This window comes from Nomascus leucogenys, chromosome 24 (genome assembly GCF_006542625.1).
Source record: "Nomascus leucogenys isolate Asia chromosome 24, Asia_NLE_v1, whole genome shotgun sequence".
Lineage (NCBI taxonomy): Eukaryota > Metazoa > Chordata > Mammalia > Primates > Hylobatidae > Nomascus > Nomascus leucogenys.
Window position 1 is genome coordinate 11,798,100 of NC_044404.1, and position 18,181 is coordinate 11,816,280.

At 47.6% G+C, this 18,181-nt stretch overlaps 1 pseudogene; it reads right to left on the reverse strand.

Moving 5' to 3' along the window:
* Positions 1-7,470: 7,470 nt before the first annotated feature.
* LOC100602560 lies at positions 7,471-8,276 on the reverse strand (annotated as a pseudogene).
* Positions 8,277-18,181: the final 9,905 nt, after the last annotated feature.

The following is an 18,181-nucleotide window of genomic DNA, read 5'->3' on the forward strand; positions in this document are numbered from 1 at the left end:
ACCAGCCCTGCCTGCACCTTGACCTCGGACTCCTAGCCTCTAGAACTGTGAAGAAATCAATTGGTGTATAAGTCCCAAATCTGTGGTACTCTGTCATGGCAGCCCTCGCAAATACCCCTGCAAAATGAGAATTTAGGACTAGATGGTTCCTAATACCCTTTGCAAGTAAAAAAAAAAAAAAAAAAAAAAAAAAGTCTTGATTTTAACTATTCCATTTTATCTGTGTTTATCCCTTTCTCCCCCTGCCCCAAATACTTGCCATTATTGAAAGTCGAGGAAGCCAGGCACAGTGGCTCACTCCAGCCTGGGCAACAGAGCAAGACTCTATCTCAGGAAGAGAGACAGAGAGGGAGAGAGAGAGAGAAAGAGAGAGAGCCTGTAATCCCAACACTTTGGGAGGCCGAGGCTGGTGCATCACCTGAGGTCAGGAGTTTGAGACCAGCCTGGCCAACATGGTGAAACCCCATCTCTACTAAAAATACAAAAATTAGCCAGGCATGATGGCACACGCCTGTAATCCCAGCTACTCAGGAGGCTGAGGCAGGAGAATCACTTGAACCCAGGAGGCGGAGGTTGCAAGTGAGCCAAGATGGCACCACCACATTCTAGCCTGGGTGATGAGTGAAACTCCATCTCAAAAAAAAACCCAGAAACTAATTATCTCCCAGGTTTAGAGGCCAGAAGTCCAAAATCCAGGTGTCAGCAGGGCCACGAGCTCTCTAAAGATCCCAGAGGAGGGTCGTTCCCTGCCTCTTCCTAGCTTCTAGTGGCGGGTGGCAGTCCTGGGTGTCCTGGGCTTGTAGCTGCATCACTCCCATCTCTGCCTCCATCACCAGCGTGTGGTGTTCTTCCTGGGTGTCTCTGTCCACATTTTTCTCTTTTTTTTTTTTTGAGAGAGAGTCTCACTCTGTCACCGGGCTGGAGTACAGGGGCACTAAGTGCTGGGATTACAGGCATGAGCCACCACGCCCGGCCCACATTTTCCTCTTCTTATAAAGACTCTAATTACTGGATTAGGGGCCAGCCTAATCCAGTATGACCTCACCTAACTTGATTGCACCAGCAAAGACCCTATTTCTAAATAAGGTCACATTCCCACATATCTGGGATTTGGCTTTTTTTTTTTTTCTTTGAGACAGGGTCCTACTCTGTCACCCAGGCATGAGTGGAATGGTGCAATCACGGTTCACTGCAGCCTCGACCCCCTGAGTTCAAGCAATCCTCCTGTTTCAGCCTTCCGAGTAACTGAGAATACAGGCACACACCACCATGCTTGGATGATTTTTAAATTTTTTCTAGAGACAAAAGAGACCAGAGGCAACAGCCACAGTGGCTCACACCTATAATCCCAGCACATTGGGAGGCTGAGGTGGGCAGATCACTTGAGGTCAGGAGTTTGAGGCCAGCCTGGCCAACATGGTGAAACCCCATCTCTACTAAAAATACAAAAATTAGCCAGGCATCATGGCGCATATCACTCATTCTAGCTACTCAGGAGGTTGAGGCACGCGAATCACTTGAACCCAGGAGGCGGAGGTTGCAGTGAGCCGCGATCACACCGCTGCACTCCAGCGTGGGCGACAGAGCAAGATCCTGTCTCAAAACACAAACAAACAAGAGAGAGAGAACAGCGGTCTCTGAGATGGGGTCTGTACAAAAGATACCACTACGTTGTCCAGGCTGGTCTCAAACTTCTAGGCTCAAGTGATTCTCCTGCCTCAGGCTTCCAAAGTGCTGAGATTACAGGTGTGAGCCACTGCACCCGGCCTGTTTCTCTTTTTCTTTTCTGTTTTTGAGACGGAGTTTCACTCTGTTACCCAGGCCCGAGTGCAGTGGCACGATCGCCGCTCACTGCAACCTCTACCTCCCAGGCTCAAGCAATTCTCTGCCTCATCCTCCCGAGTAGCTGGGATTACAGGCACCCACCACCACGCCCGGCTAATTTTTTGTATTTTTAGTAGAGATGGGGTTTCACCATCTTGGCCAGGCTGATCTTAAACTCCTGACCTCGTGATCCACCTGCCTCAGCCTCCCAAAGTGCTGGGATTATAAGCGTGAGCCACCACACCCAGCCCTGTTTCTCTTTTTAACACATCTTTTTGTTGATCAACTTTTCCTTTAATCCCAAATTGCTCGGGATTTGTCATGAGCCGCCTGAGAAGACATGGAGTTGGAAGTGGAGACCCAGTGTCGTGCATAGAAGCTGGTTGTCACCAGGGTCTGTTCACGCTCAGGTGAAAGGCCCTCATCACACCAAACAGAAGCAGGCAGGATCAGAACACACAGCTGGTGAAACCCTCACAGGCCCTGGAGGAAGCCCGGATGCCCTGACCCACTTCATAAAGCCTCAAACAGGAACGCCAAAGCCAGGGCAAACATCACTGGTACACAGCTCACTCAGAGAACCTGCAAGGACCACCCTGGAGCTGTTGTTTAAATCTTAAAAAGAGAAGAAGAAACAGGAATTGAAAAACAGGTTTTCTTTCCTATTCTGATACCCTAAACCCCATTCCTCCTACACACACACGAACACACCTATAAACATAGCCACAGACATCTCTACACACACACCCTGAAACCCACCTACACACACAACCCTATACAAAACTCTTAGCATGTGCCCCACACACTCCTAGAAATGCACACACACACACGCAGTAGGGGCTCCCATCTTAGATATTTTTAGAGGAAGCAATTTCATTGGGGTCTTTCCAGTGGTGCTCAAATTTCATTTCTCCATTTGGGAAAATCACATTTTCAAAATAGCATTAATTTATTTATTTATTTTTGAGACAGAGTCTCGCTCTGTCGCCCAGGCTGGAGTGCAGTGGCACAATCTCGGCTCACTGCAACCTCTGCATCCCGGGTTTAAGTGATTCTCCTGCCTCAGCCTCCTGAGTAGCTGGGACCACAGGCACGCATCATCAAGCCTGGCTCCTTTTCTTGTGTGTTTTTTTAGTTGAGTCGGTGTTTCACCATGTTAGCCAGGATGGTCTCGATCTCCTGACCTCGTGATCCGCCCGCTTCGGCCTCCCAAAGTGCTGGGATTACAGGCATGAGCCACCGCGCCCGGTCAAGAATAGCTTTTATGCAATAGTTGGAAGCCATGAGAATTGGCCAAGTCAGCCCCAGCACGGTTTTCCCCATAGTTTTCTTATTAACACCTTCCTTCTCTTGCAAATACCCACTGAGCTGGTTTTTCAAAAGCAGAAACCACTGACCCACTCACTGGTCTCCTTTGATACTTAGAGGTTAACGATTAATAAAAATATACATATTGATTCCAACTGCCAAGCTTCCCATCCCTTTTCAGTATGTCCATCTTGGTGAGATCTGGCACCATTACTTACCACTTTTATGAGGAGGAAACCAACATTTAACCAAACTATTACCAGGCTTGCTGAAGTTCCTCCTGATCAGTCGGTTACAAACACACAAAATAACTAGACACTTCGTTGCCTGAGAGGCAGAAGGTGAATGGGCAATGCAGCCTGATGGTGAAACACGGTCTTTTTTGCTCTATTAGAATCCTGAGACTGGGCGCAGTGGCTCACGCCTGTAATCCCATCACTTTGGGAGGCCAGGGCAGGTGGATCACCTGAGGTCGGGAGTTCGAAACCAGCCTGGCCAACATGGAGAAACCCCTCCTCTACTAAAAATACAGAGATTAGCCAGACATGGCGGCGGGCGCCTGTAATTCCAGCTACTTGGGAGGCTGAGGTGCAAGAATTGCTTGAACCTGGGAGGCGGAGGTTGCATTGAGCAGAGATTGTGCCACTGCACTCCAGCCTGGGCGACAGAGCAAGAGACCCTGTCTAAAAAAAAAAAAGAAAGAAAGAAAGAAGCAGCATGATTCAGGCTGGGCGTGGTGGCTCACACCTGTAATCCCAGCAGGATTTGTTGAGCCTAGTAGTTCAAGAGCAGCCTGGGCAATAAAGTGAGAAAATAATAAAAAAAAAAAAGTCTCTACAAAAGAAAATAATAAAAAAAAAGAAAATAATAAAAAAAGAAAATAATAAAATAATCTACAAAAGAAAATAATAATAAAAAAAAAAACTAACCAAGCATGGTAGTGCTTGCCTATGGTCCCAGCTATTGGAGAGGCTGACATGGCTGAGGCAGGAGGATCACTTGATCCCAGGAGGTTGAGGCTGCAGTGAGCCATGATCATACCACTGCACTCCAGCCTGGGCAGCACAGCAAGATCCTGTCTCAAAAAAACAATAAACAATAAATAAATGGGCAGGGTGGCTGTAGTCCCAGCTACTTGGGAAGCTGAGGCAGGAGGATCACTTGAGCCTGTGAGGTTAAGGCTACAGTGAGCCATGATCAAACTACTGCAATCCAGCCTGGGCAACAGAGTGAGACCCTGTCAAAAAAAAGAAAAGAAAAGAGAGAAAGAGAGAGAGGGGGAGAGAGAGCAAGAAAGAGAGAGAGAGGAAGGAAGCAAGGAAGGAAGGAAGGAAAGAAGGAAGGAAGGAAAGAAGGAAGCAAGGAAGGAAGGAAGGAAGGAGGGAGGGAGGGAGGGAGGGAGGGAGGGAGGGAGGGAGCGGGGTAAGGAAAGAAGGAAGGAAGGAAGGAAGGAAGGAAGGAAGGAAGGAAGGAAGGAAGGAAGGAAAGATTTAAACCATTCTAGGAGGGAAGTTCCCCTCTCCTGCAACAGAATGCAAATCTTTGCCCATCCTTGCCCTGGAAGGAGAGGAGCCAGCTTTTCTGCTGCTAAGAACTGCCATTAATGGGCTGGCCTCCTCTGAGTCAGCAGCATGCTGAGTGCCTGACTTGAGCATCTCATGCAGAAGTTCTTACCTGGGGTCCACCCTCAAAGGTACATGCACCGAATTCATGGGGTGCTTGAACTTGGATGAGGGGGTGGAAATTACATCTTTATTTTCAATAACTTCTACTTGAAATTTAGCATTTGTTTCCATTATGAACGTAATCAACAAGCCATCGCATTGTTATGACCTTATGACTCTGTCCCCAACAGAAATTCCAGATATTTTCCTATCACATGAGAGTTGTTACAGAGATCTCCAGATATCTCCAGATATTTCTCAGTACTTTTGAATTAAGGCACTGACCCAACCTGCTGCCATTTGATGTCAAAGAAAAAAGTGCTTACAGCCAGGCGTGGTGGCTCACACCTGTAATCCCAGCAATTTAGAAGGCCAAGGTGGGTGGATCACCTGAGGTCAGGAGTTCCAGATCAGCCTGGCCAACATGGTGAAACCCTGTCTCTACTAAAAATACAAAGACTAGCTGGGCATGGTGGCCCACGCCTGTAATCCCAGCTACTTGGGAGGGCTGAGGCAGGAGAATCACTTGCACCCAGGAGGCGGAGGTTGCAGTGAGCATTGTGAAGGGAATGAAGATACCTCATATCCCAACACGGAAACCCAGGGGATGGGCCAGTATTTGCAGAGGAAGGTCCACCCTCTCTCTACTCCCATTCCTTGGGCAGCTCCCACCATGTCTGGGTCTTCCCTCTGCCTCTGTTGAAGCCCCTAATGTGGACCCCAGGGCAACTGTGAGACCCAAGGGGACCCCTGAACACTAGAGGGTGGCAGCAGGACTCCTTTGTGCCCCCCAACAATGTAGGTGGGCCTGCAGATCTGGACCAGTGGGGAGCGTGCACCTCATTATGCACTCCTGCCTCCATCTGTGAACATGCAACTAGCTCACTCTCACCAGACAAGCTTCAAGAGAGCAGGGATTCCTAAACCCTGGATGGAGTCAGAGTGACAGTCACATATTTCACTCCCGAGAGAAACTTCTGGGCCTTGTAATTGCTGTAGTCTAGCAAAATGTCCCTCTGTACTGAGATCACTCATAGGTCATGGGAGATCCTCTGGAAAACACGGAAGCTCTCTGACATCACCATGTAATGATTCTTTTTCTCTTTCTCATGAGTGCTGATGGGTAAATAATAGTAGCTAATATTGACTGAGAACTTTTGATGTGCCAAGCACATCAAAAAAAAAACTTATTTATGGCTAGGTGCAGTGGCTCACACCTGTAATCCCAGCATTTTGGGAGGTCGAAGTGGGTGGATCATCTGAGGTCAGGAGTTCGAGACCAGCCTGGCCAACATGGCGAAACCCCATCTCTACTAAAAATCCAAAAAAAATTAGCTGGGCGTGGTGGCAGGTGCCTGTAGTCCCAGCTACTTGGGAGGCTGAGGCAGGAGAATCACTTGAACCCAGCAGGTGAAGGTTGCAGCAAGCCAAGATCATGCCACTGTATTCCAGCCTGGGCAACAAGAGTGAAACTCTGTCTCAAAAATAAATAAATAAATAAATAAATAAATAAAATTATTTATGTATTTTTATTATTATCTCTTTAATTTTTTATCAAAGGTCCCTGTATTAGTCCATTTTCATGCTGCTAATAAAGATATACCCAAGACTGTGCAATTTACAAAAGAAAGAGGTTTAATGGACTTACTGTTCCATGTGGCTGGGGAGGCCTCACAATCACGGTGGAAGGTGAAAGGCATGTCTCATATGGTGGCAGACAAGAGAAGAGAGCTTGTGCAGGGAAACTCTCCTTTTTAAAACCATCAGATCGCATGAGACTTACTATCACGAGAACAGCATGGGAAGACCTGCCCCCATGATTCAATTACCTCCCACCAGGTCCCTCCTACAACACATGGGAATTCAAGATGAGATTTTGGTGGGGACACAGCCAAACCATATCAATCCCTTACTGGTCCTACTTCCATGAGTGGTCATGACCAGGGGAAAAGGGAGAGGGACCAGCCAGCAAGGGGAGGGACCATCTCACAACATTCCATTCATATACAGACTAGTATCAAGTCACTATTGTGGTTAGGAGTTGGGAGCACAGGTAGTAGCAGTGTTGTTAAAAAAATACAGCCCCTCCCCCAAACTGGGGTCCCTGGGGACAATTTAGTCTGCTTCAACCCAAGAGGAAACAGATCAAAATCGGTCTGGGGCTGGATGCAGTGGCTCATGTCTATAATTCCAGCACATTGGGAGGTTGAAGTGGAAGGATCATTTTAGCCCAGGAGTTCGAGACCAGCCTGGGCAACAGAGAAAAACCCTGTCTCTACAAAAAGTATAAAAATTAACCAGGTGTGGTGACACACACCTGTAGTCTCAGCTACTTCAGAGGCAGAGGTGGGAGGATTGCTTGAGGCGGGGAGGTCAAGGCTGCAGTGAGCTGTGATTGCACCACTGCACTCCAGCTGGGGCAACAGAGTTAGACTCTGTCTCAAAATTTAAAAAAAAAAAAAGTGGTTTGGGAAGGCCAGAAACATCAGGAATGGAGGGAGGAAGAAAATCCAGGTGCTGGGAAGGCCCTGGGGTGGCAGGCTGTTTGGAAGGGATTGCCTTCCCCATGCTGGGATCCCCCCAGCACTTCAGGTTTGGCAGGAAGGGGGCAGCCTGCAACCCCAAGGGCAGGTCTGGGGCTGCCAGATGTTCCAGGCATGGGACTGGAGGGGACTCACAAAGGCGTGCCCTCCAGGGAGATGACAGCGCCGCTCCCAGCTTCTCTGCCCAGGTGCCATGGTCCTTGACCTCCTTGTAGCAGTTCGCTTGTTCATGCTTGATCCCTGTCAGCTTCTTTTTTTTTTTTTCTGAGAGGGAGTCACACTCTGTTACCCAGGCTGGAGTGCAGTGGTGTGATCTCTGCTCACTGCAACCTCTGCCTCCTGGGTTCAAGCAATTCTCCTGCCTCAGCCTCCCAAGTAGCTAGGATTACAGGCACGTGCCATCGCACTCAGCTAGTTTTTGTATTTTTAGTAGAGATGGGGTTTCACCATGTTGGCCAGGCTGGTCTTGAACTCCTGACCTCAACTGATCCACCCACCTTGGCCTCCCAAAGTGCTGGGATTACAGGCGTGAGCCACCAGGTCCAGCCCCTGTCAGCTTCTTGATGGCATCCTTAGAGCTGGCATAGATCATTTTGCCCTTAAGGGGTGCAGACTCAGGGGCCCAGAAGATAAATACCAGGTCCTCCTTGCTCTCCTTGGACCCATAGGTTGCATCACCTCAGAGGACACAGCAGCAGTCTTTGTCTGGCAGCATCTTGGCAAAGGTGGTGTAGGGGTCGTCAACGGTCCAGCCCACATCATCCACCAGGGTCTCCTCGCCCTCCTCCAGGGCGATGTTCTTCTCACCCTCACTCAGGCAGAAGAGCAGCACCATTTTCTTGTGCTTCTTCACCTCCTCTGGTGTCGAAGATTTGTCTACTGTCACGTCAGTGAACACCTTGATGACACCATCAGAGATAGCCACACCAGAGGCCATGTTTTCAGAAACGAAAAGGAGATAGCAGCCAGGTGCCGTGGCTCACGTCTGTAATCCCAGGTTTGGGAGGCCAAGGCAGGAGGATTGCTTGAGCCCAGAAGTTTGAGACCAGCCCAGGCAACATGGCAAGACCTGGTCTCTACAAAAAATTTTTAAAAAAATTAGTCTGGTATGGTGGCACGTACCTGTAGGCCCAGCAACTTGGGAGGCTGAGAGGGGAGGATTGCTTGAGTCCAGGAGATCGAGGCTGCAGTGAGCCATGTTCACACCACTGCACTCCAGTCTGAGCAACAGAGTGAGCCTCTGTCTCAAAAACAACAGCAAAAGAAAGAGAGAGAAAGAGAAAGAGAAAGAAAAAGAGCTAGAGAAAGGAAGAAAGGAAGGAAGGCCGGGCATGGTGGCTCATGCCTGTAATCCCAGCACTTTAAGGAAGGCAGAGGTGTGTGGATCACTTGAGGTCAGGAGTTTGAGACCAGCCTGGCCAACATGGCGAAACCCCATCTCTACTAAAAATACAAAAATTAGCCTGGTGTGGTGGAACGTGTTTGTAATCTCAGCTACTCGGGAGTCTGAGGCATAAGAATCAGTTGAACCTGGGAGGCTGAGGTTGCAGTGAGCCAAGATTGCACCACTGGACTCCAGCCTGCACGACAGAGTGAGACTTCGTGGGGAGGGGAAGGAAAAGAAAAGGAGATGGCAAGGAGAGCCAGAGAAGAGGAGAGCTGCTGTGGCTGCTGCCAGGGTCTGACTGAACCAAGCACTTTAATTGTCCCCATAATCCTATGATATGAGGTCCGTATTCTTACTACCCCCCACTTTACAGAGGAGGGAATAGAGCCCTAGAGCTGTGAGTGATTTGGGAGAAGTCTCAAGTCTTGTGGGTGACTTGAACTTGGCCCCACGTGGTCTGGATGAGGCAAGTTACACCAAGACCTATATGTCTCTTTTCTAGAACATATGCCTCAAGTTGCAGCAGAGGGAGGCACGTATGGAAATGTCTGCAAACTTCTTTGTTAAAATGTTTTTTCACCTTGTTTAGAAAACATACTAGTTTCATTTAAAGAAGCAAATCAGGCCAGGCGTGGTGGCTCACGCCTGTAATCCCAGCACTCTGGGAGGCCAAGGCAGGCAGATCACGAGGTCAGGAGATCGAGACCATCCTGGCTAACACAGTGAAACCCCGTCTCTACTAAAAAAAAATATATATATGTACAAAAAATTAGCTAGGCGTGGTGGCGGGTGCCTGTAGTCCCAGCTACTCGGGAGGCTGAGGCAGGAGAATGGCATGAACCTGGGAAGCAGAGCTTGTAGTGAGCCGAGATGGCGCCACTGCACTCCAGCACTCCAGCCTGGGAGACAGAGCCAGACTCTGTCTCCGAAAAAAAAAAAAAAAAAAAAGAAGAAGCAAATCAACGGTTAAGAGCTCAGATTCCAGAAATATTCAAACTCGGGAGATATAGGAGAAATGCAAATGAAAATGACATTATGAGAGAGCATTTTACACTCATCAGAAAGGCAAAAATTTTAGGAAGGCGGGAATGAGACGGCTGGAGGATTGGCCAATCTGTGCAGACAGGCAAAAGAGCAAGGAGCTAAGAGCCCAGGTGCCATAGCCAGTCTAGGGTGGAGCTCAAAGCCCATCCTGGCGTTTCTGAGCTGGTTTCCTTACCTGAAAAGCGGAGACAATGTTATAAAATTGTCGCAAGGATTCAAACAACCATTGACATCAAGTGCTGGGAATGGTGTCTATGCTGAATAAGGGATCTGAACCCAGCACCGGCCACTGTAAGCTCCCAGAGGGAAGAGACTTTTCTTGGCTCCTTTGCTGTATCCTCAGTGCCTAGAATAACTGAGCACAGGGACAATCATCAGGGGAACCAGCAAGTAAACTATGGTAGAGTCATACTATACACTATCCCATACACTGCAGCAGTTAGAAGCAATTACCTGGTGCCAGGACTGGTGAACTTTTCCATCAAAGAATAGATAGCACTTTGAGAGGCCAAGGCAGGCAGATCACCTGAGGTTAGGAGTTTTAGACCAGCCTGGCCAACATGGTGAAACCCTGTCACTACTAAAAATACAAAAATTAGGCCAGGTGCAATGGCTCACACCTGTAATCCTAGCACTTTGGGAGGCCGAGGCGGGTGGATCACCTAAGGTCAGGGGTTCCAGACCAGCCTGGCCAACAAGGTGAAACCTCGTCTCTGCTAAAAAATACAAAAATTAGCCAGGCGTGGTGGTGCACGCCTGTAATCCCAGCTACTTGGGAGGCTGAGGAAGGAGAATCACTTGAACCTGGGAGGTGGAGGTTACAGTGAGCTGAGATCATGCCGCTGTACTCCAGCCTGCACGACAGGAGTGAGACTCCATCTCAAAAGAAAAAAAAATACAAAAATTAGCCGGGTGTTGTAGGGGATGACTGTAGTCCCAACTACTCGGGAGGCTGAGGCATGAGAGTCACTTGAACCTGGAAGGTGCAGATTGCAGTGAGCCGAGATTGCGCCGCTGCATTCTAGCCTGGGTGACAGAGTGAGCACCTGTTTCAAAAGAAAAAAATAAGCCAGGTGTGGTGGCTCACGCCTGTAATCCCAGCACTTTGGGAGGCCAAGGCGGGTGGATCTCTTGAGCCCACATGTTCCAGACCAGCCTGGGCAACAGGAAAACCTGTTGAAAACAGGAAGACCAGCCTGGGAAAACCCCGTCGCTACAAAAATTACAAAAATTAGCCAGATATGGTGGGGTACACCTGTAGTTTCAGCTACCTGGGAGGCTGAAGTGGGAGGATAACCTGAGCCCAGAAAGGTCAAGGCTACAGTGAGCTGTGATCACACCACTGCACTCCAGCCTGGGTGACAAAGGGAGACCCTGTCTCAGAAAAATAAATAAATAAAATAAAATGACCAATCTGCTTTAAAAAAAATAATAGTTTTTATTTTTATTTTTATTTTTATTTTTTGAGACGGGAGTCTCGCTCTGTCGCCAGGCTGGAGTGCAATGCAACCTCCAAATCTCTGCAACCTCCGACTTCCTGGTTCAAGCTATTCTCGTGCCTCAGCCTCCTGAGTAGCTGGGATAATGGGTGTGCGTCGCCACGTCCGGCCAATTTTTGTATTTTTAGTAGAGATGGGGTGTCACCATGTTGGCCAGGATGGTCTCAAACTACTGACCTCGTGATGCACCCGCCTTGGCCTCCCAAAGTGCTGGGATTACAAGCGTGAGCCACGCACCCTGCCAGATAGTAAATATTTTAGGCTTTGCAGACCACGAAGACACTGCTACAGCCTTAGATAATATGCAAATGAGTGGGTGGGGCTGTGTTCCAAAATCTTTATGGACATTGAAATGTGAACTCCATGTCATTTTCTTTTTCTTTTGTTTTTTGAAACAGACTCTACTCTGTTGCCCAGGCTGGAGTGCAGTGGTGCAATCTTGGCTCACTGCAACTTCCACCTCCCGGATTCAAGCTATTCTTGTATCTCAGCCTCCTGAGTAGCTGGGATTATAGGTGCGCGCCACCATGCCTGGCTAATTTTTGTATTTTTAATAGAGACGGGTTTCACCATATTGGCCAAGCTGGTCTTGAATTCCTGGCTTCAAGTGATCCTACCACCTTGGCCTCCCAAAGTGCTGGGATTACAAGTGTGAGCCACCACGCCCGGCCTCCATGTCATTTTAATGTGTCACAAAATATATGATTCTTCTTTTGATTTTTTACTCCAGTCATTTAAAAATTAGCTTGCTGACTGTACAGAAACTGCCATGCCCCAGATTTGGCCTATGGGCCATAGTTTGCTGAGTCCTATTCTAGGGCTACAACCCAGAGAAATTTTGTTTTTTTTTTTCTGAGATAGCATCTTGCCCTGTCGCCCAGGCTGAAATACAGTGACATTGTCAGAGCTCACTGAAGCCTTAACTTTCCGGGCTTAAGTAATGCTCCTACCTCAGCCTCCAGGGTAGCTGGGACTACAGGCTCACAACGCTAGATCTGGCTAATTTTTGTTTTGTTTTGTTTCTTTAAAACAGAGTCTTGCTCTGTCACCCACGCTGGAGGGCAGTGGCACAATGTCAGCTCACTGCAACCTCCACCTCCCCGGTTCAAGCAATTCTCGTGCCTCAGCCTCCCAAGTAGCTGGGATTACAGATGTGTGCCACCATGCCCAGCTAATTTTTGTATTTTCAGTAGAGTTGGGTTTCACCATGTTGGCCAGGCTGGTCTTGAACTCCTGGCCTCAAGTGATCCACCTATCTCAGCCTCCCAAAGTGCTAGAATTATAGGCATGAGCCACCACGCCCGGCCAATTTTTGTATTTTTAGTAGAGATTAGGTTTTGCTATGTTGCCCAGGCTGGCCTCCAACTCCTGAGATCAAGCAGTCGTCCCATCTTGGCCTCCCAAAGTGCTGGGATTACAAGTGTGAGCCACCATGCCTAGCCAACAAATTCTTTTTTTTTTTTTTTTTTTTTGAGTTGGAGTCTCGCTCTGTCAGGCGCCCACCACCATGCCCAGCTAATTTTTTGCATTTTTAGTAGAGACAGGGTTTCATCACCTTGGCCAGGCTGGTCTCGAACCCCTGACCTCAGGTGATCTGCCCTCCTCAGCCTCCCAGAGTGCGGGATTACAGGGTTGAGCCACACATTCTTAAAATACAACAAGCAAAGCCAGTGATCTTGGGCAGAATGAGGGTTAGAGAGAGATAATCATGCATCCTTGCTTTCCAGGGACAGATAGTTGACCCCAAGTTGTCCCAGTAATTAATAGCCTCTCTATCACCCTCAAAAATCCCAGATTGAATTTGCTCCCCAGCCCCAGTTAAACCATCATTCTATTTATATAAATTAAACATATACGTTCCCTAGAGTATCCTCAACCTCTAGAGCACTGGTCAGCAATTTTCTTTTTTCTGTGAAGGGCCAGTCAGTATTTTCGGCTTTGTGCCATACAACTTCTGCTGTAACTACTCAATTCTGCCAATGTGGCGTGAAAGCAACCAGAGATGTACATAAAAAATGAGCATGGGCCTGGTGCGGTGGCTCACGTCTGTAATCCTAGCACTTTGGCAGGCCAAGGCAGGTGGATCATCTGAGGTCAGGAGTTTGAGACCAGCCTGGCCAACATGGAGAAATCCCCATCTCTACTAAAAATACAAAAATTAGCCAGGTGTGGTGGCGCACACCTGTAATCCCAGCTACTCAGGAGGCTGAGGAAGGAGAATCGCTTGAACACAGCAAGTGGAGATTGCAGTGAGCCGAGACCACACCACTGCACTCCAGCCTGGGCAACAGAGCAAGACTCCATCTCAAAAAAAAAACAAACAAAAAAATGAGTGTGGCTGTGCACCAGTAAAACTTAGACATGGATACTGATATTTGAATTTCATATAATTTTCAGGTGTCACAAAACAGTATTCTTTTGATTTTTTTTCAGCCATTTAAAAATGTAAAAACTGGCCAGGCGCGTTGGCTCTCACCTGTAATCCCAACACCTTGGAAGGCCGAGGCAGGAGATCACTTGAGGTCAGGAGTTCAAGACCAGCCTGGCAAACATGGTGAAACTCCGTCTCTACTAAAAATACAAAAAAAAAAAAAAATTAGCCGGGCGTGGTGGCAGGCACCTGTAGTCCCAGCTACTGGGGAGGCTGAGGCAGGAGAATCACTTGAACCTAGGAGGCGAAGGTTGCAGTAAGCTGAGATGGTACCATTGCACTCCAGCCTGGGCAACAGGGCAAGACTCCATCTCAAAAAAGAAATATATATATAGGCCAGGCGTGGTGGCTCACGCTTGTAATCCCAGCACTTTGGGAGGCCAAGGCAGGCGGATCATGAGGTCAGGAGATCGAGACCACGGTGAAACCCCGTCTCTACTAAACATACAAAAAATTAGCCGGGCGTGGTGGCGGGCACCTGTAGTCCCAGCTACTCGGAGAGGCTGAGGCAGGAGAATGGCATGAACCCAGGAGGCGGAGCTTGCAGCGAGCCGAGACTGAGCCACTGCACTCCAGCCTGGGCGACAGAGTGAGACTCTGTTTCAAAAAAAAAAAAAAAGAAATATATATATACATATATATATATATACCATTTTGGGCTTGCAGGTTGTATAAAAGCTGGCAATGGGCTGTGGTTTGTTGCTCCCTGATCTAGGGTAACACCTGGCACCATGGTAGGTGCTGAATAAATGTCTGGTTATTGCTAAGTACAACCACAGAACAACTGTGCATGCTTTGTACAGACACATGCAGATTTAAAGACAGATGAACACCCTAGTGAGGGCCTAGGAGGGGGAGGGGAGAGGGACTAGGGGTTGGGAGTAACTGGAGAAAATAATGAAATAGGTCAGGCGCAGTTGCACATGCCTAGAATCCCAGCACTTTAGGAGGCCAAGGCAGGAGGATTGCTTGAACCCAGGAGTTAGAGACCAGCCTGGGCAACATGGTGAAACCCTGTCTCTATAAAAAATACAAAAATTAGCCAGGCATGGTGGTGCGTGCCTGCAATCCCAGCTACTTGGGAGGCTGAGGTGGGAGAATCACCTGAACCCAGGAGGTGGAGTTTGCAGTGAGCTGAGATAGCGCCACTGCACTCCAACTTGGGTGACAGAGAAACTGTCTCAAAAACAAAAAGAAAATAATGAAATAAAATAAGCCAGGCTTTGCCCAGGCTGAGGAGGGTGGTGGGCCATGAACTGAGAAGGGCAATAAATTCCACTCTGCTCCTAAGGCCCAAAAAGAAAAAGAAAGTGAGAGCTCCAGGGATAGAAAACCTAAATTTTAAATTCTTTTTTCATTTTTTTTAAGGCAGGGTCTCGAACTGTCATCCAGGCTGGAGGTGGCACAATCATGGCTCACTGCAGCCTTGACCTCCTGGGCTCAAGCAATCCTCCTGCTTCAGCCTCCTGAGTCGCTTGGATCACAGGCAGATGCCACCACGCCCAGCTAATTTTTAAATTTTTTGTAGAGATGGAGGTCTTACTATGTTGCCCAGACTGGTCTAGAACTCCTGGGCTCAAGCGATCCTCCTGCCTTGGCCTCCCAAAGTACTGGTATTACAGGCGTGAGGCATCACACCCAGCCTAGATTTGAAATTCGGACACTGCTCTCACTATCTGGTGATCTTGGGTAAGTTGAACCTCTAGAAGGTTCTTTATAAAATAGGACTAAATATGGTACCTACTTCATAGGCCTGTTAGGGATTAAAGGAATCTGTACAGATAATGTGTTCAGAACAGTGTCTGGCATTTAGTAACTGGTGTTAACAATGTTGTGGTTGTTTTCTATAAAGAATAAAGAGCAAATTGTCCCCCGGGTTCCAAATAAGCAGATTGATTAGAGGTGATTAGGAGCATGGGCTCTAGAACCAAGGACCTCAGCTTTGCCACAGACTGGCTATGTGACCCTGGGCAAGTTACTTGGCCTTTCTGTGCCTCAGTTTCCTCAGAGAAGATCAATAGTAGTAGTAGTACTTGGTAAATAGAGTTAAGAATTAAATTTGCCAACTCTGAGCCTGGTATATAAATGCTCAAATAAATTATTATGTTATCACTTTGGTCACACAATTTCTGCCCAAGGGGAAATAATAAAAGGAGTCAAAACAACAATCTCCTGTGAAATATTCCAACAGGTCCAAGGAGTTGGGCTATGGATTTTGGACAAAGAGAAGAGAGCCTCTAATGTGAAAGGAAGACCCAAACATGCCAGGCACAGTGGCTCACGCCTGTAATCTCAACACTCTGGGAGGCTGATGTAGATGCATTACCTGAGGCCAGGAGTTTGAGACCAGCCTGGCCAACATGGTGAAACCCCAACTCTACTACAAACACAAAAATTAGCCAGGTGTGGTGGTGGGCACCTGCAGTGCAGCTACTCAGGAGGCTCAGGCAGGAGAATCACTTGAACCCAGAGACAGAGGTTGTAGTGAGCCAAGATTGTGCCACTGCACTCCATCCTGGGTGACAGAGCAAGACTACATCTCAAAAAAAAAATAAATAAATATAATAATAATAAAAATATTGAAGGTAAAATTGGGGAAATTTCACAGAAAGTAGAATTTTTAAAATTGTAACAACAAAAGAAAAAAGATTTTCAAAAATGATGCATCATTGTAGGAAAGTCAATAGCTAACAGGAATTTCAGAAAGAGAGAACCAAGGAATCACTGGGGAAAAAGTTGTCAAAGAAATAATACAACAAACTTTCCCAGAATTGAAGGACAAAAATCTCTATAACGAAAAGATCACCATATGCCCAGAACAATGAATGAAAAAAGATATTCAGGAAGACCAAGTCATCATCTTGAATTTCATTCTTTTTTTTTTTTTTTTTTTCTTTTTGAGACAGTTTCGCTCTTGTTGTCCAGGCTGGAGTGCAATGGTGCAATCTCAGCTCAGTGCAACCTCCACCTCCTGGGTTCATGCAATTCTCCTGCCTCAGCCTCCCAAGTAGCTGGGATTACAGGTATGTGCCACCACACCTGGCTAATTTTGTATTTTTAGTAGAGATGGGGTTTCACCATGTTGGTCAGGCTGGTCTCGAACTCCTGACCTCAGGTGATCCACCCACCTTAGCCTCCCAAAGTGCTGGTATTACAGGCGTGAGCCATCGCGCCCAGCCTTTTTTTTCTTTTTTTAAGACTAGTCAGGCCGGGCGCGATGGCTCACGCTTGTAATCCCAGCACTATGGGAGGCCGAGGCGGGCGGATCACGAGGTCAGGAGATTGAGACCACGGTGAAACCCTGTCTCTACTAAAAATTCAAAAAATTAGCCGGGCGTGGTGGCGGGCGCCTGTGGTCCCAGCTACTGGGAGAGGCTGAGGCAGGAGAATGGCCTGAACCTGGGAGGCGGAGCTTGCAGTGAGCCAAGATTGCACCACTGCACTCCAGCCTGGGCAACAGAGCGAGACTCCATCTCAAAAAAAAAAAAAAAAAAAAAAAATTAGTCAAGTGAGTAGTGAGAAAAGGGGAAAGAATAGAACAAGATGTTAGATCTGTAACTGATCAACTGAGATAACTGACTACCTTCAGATCAGCCCATGTTGAATTTCAGAAAATGGATGATACGGTAAGGTCACAAAAAAGTTCAGAGAGAAAATGAAGATTACATTCTTATGCAATGGACTTCTTAACAGCAATAAGAGAAGCTAGGTGCCAGGAGAAAAATATCTTCTAAGTGTTGAGTATGAATGACCTTCAACCTAAAATTCTGTACACAACCGGACTACCAGTGACATGTAAATGGAATAAGACCATTTTTCAGACATGTAAGGAAGTCTCCAGGATGACAACTGATACAATTTCCAGCAAGCAATCCAGGAAAGGAGGCATGAAGACTCCAAGAAATAAAAAAATAAAAATTACAAACTATCTGGCTGGGCACAGTGGCTCTCACCTGTAATCTCAGCACTTTGGGAGGCCAAGGTGAGTGGATCCCTTGAGGTTAGGAGTTCAAGACCAGCCTGACCAACATGGTGAAACCCCATCTCTACTAAAAAAATACGAAATTAGTCAGGTGTGGTGGTGCACACCTGTAATCCCAGCTACTTGGGAGGCTGAGGCAGGAGAATCACTTGAACCCGGGAGGTGGAGGTTGCAGTGAGCCGAGATCATGCCACTGCACTCCAGCTTGGGCAACAGAGCAAGACTCTGTCCCCCCCCCCCAAAAAAAATTACAAACTAGCTGACAGATTTGACTACGAAGAAAACCTTATTCAAGACATTTACAGCTGGGCACAGTGGCTCACGCCTGTAATCCCAGCACTTTGGGAGGCCGAGGCAGGTAAATCACGAGGTCAGGAGATCGAGACCATCCTGGCTAACACAGTGAAACCCCGTCTCTACTAAAAATACAAAAAATTAGCCGGGTGTGGTGGCAGGCACCTGTAGTCCCAGCTACTCGGGAGGCTGAGGCAGGAGAATG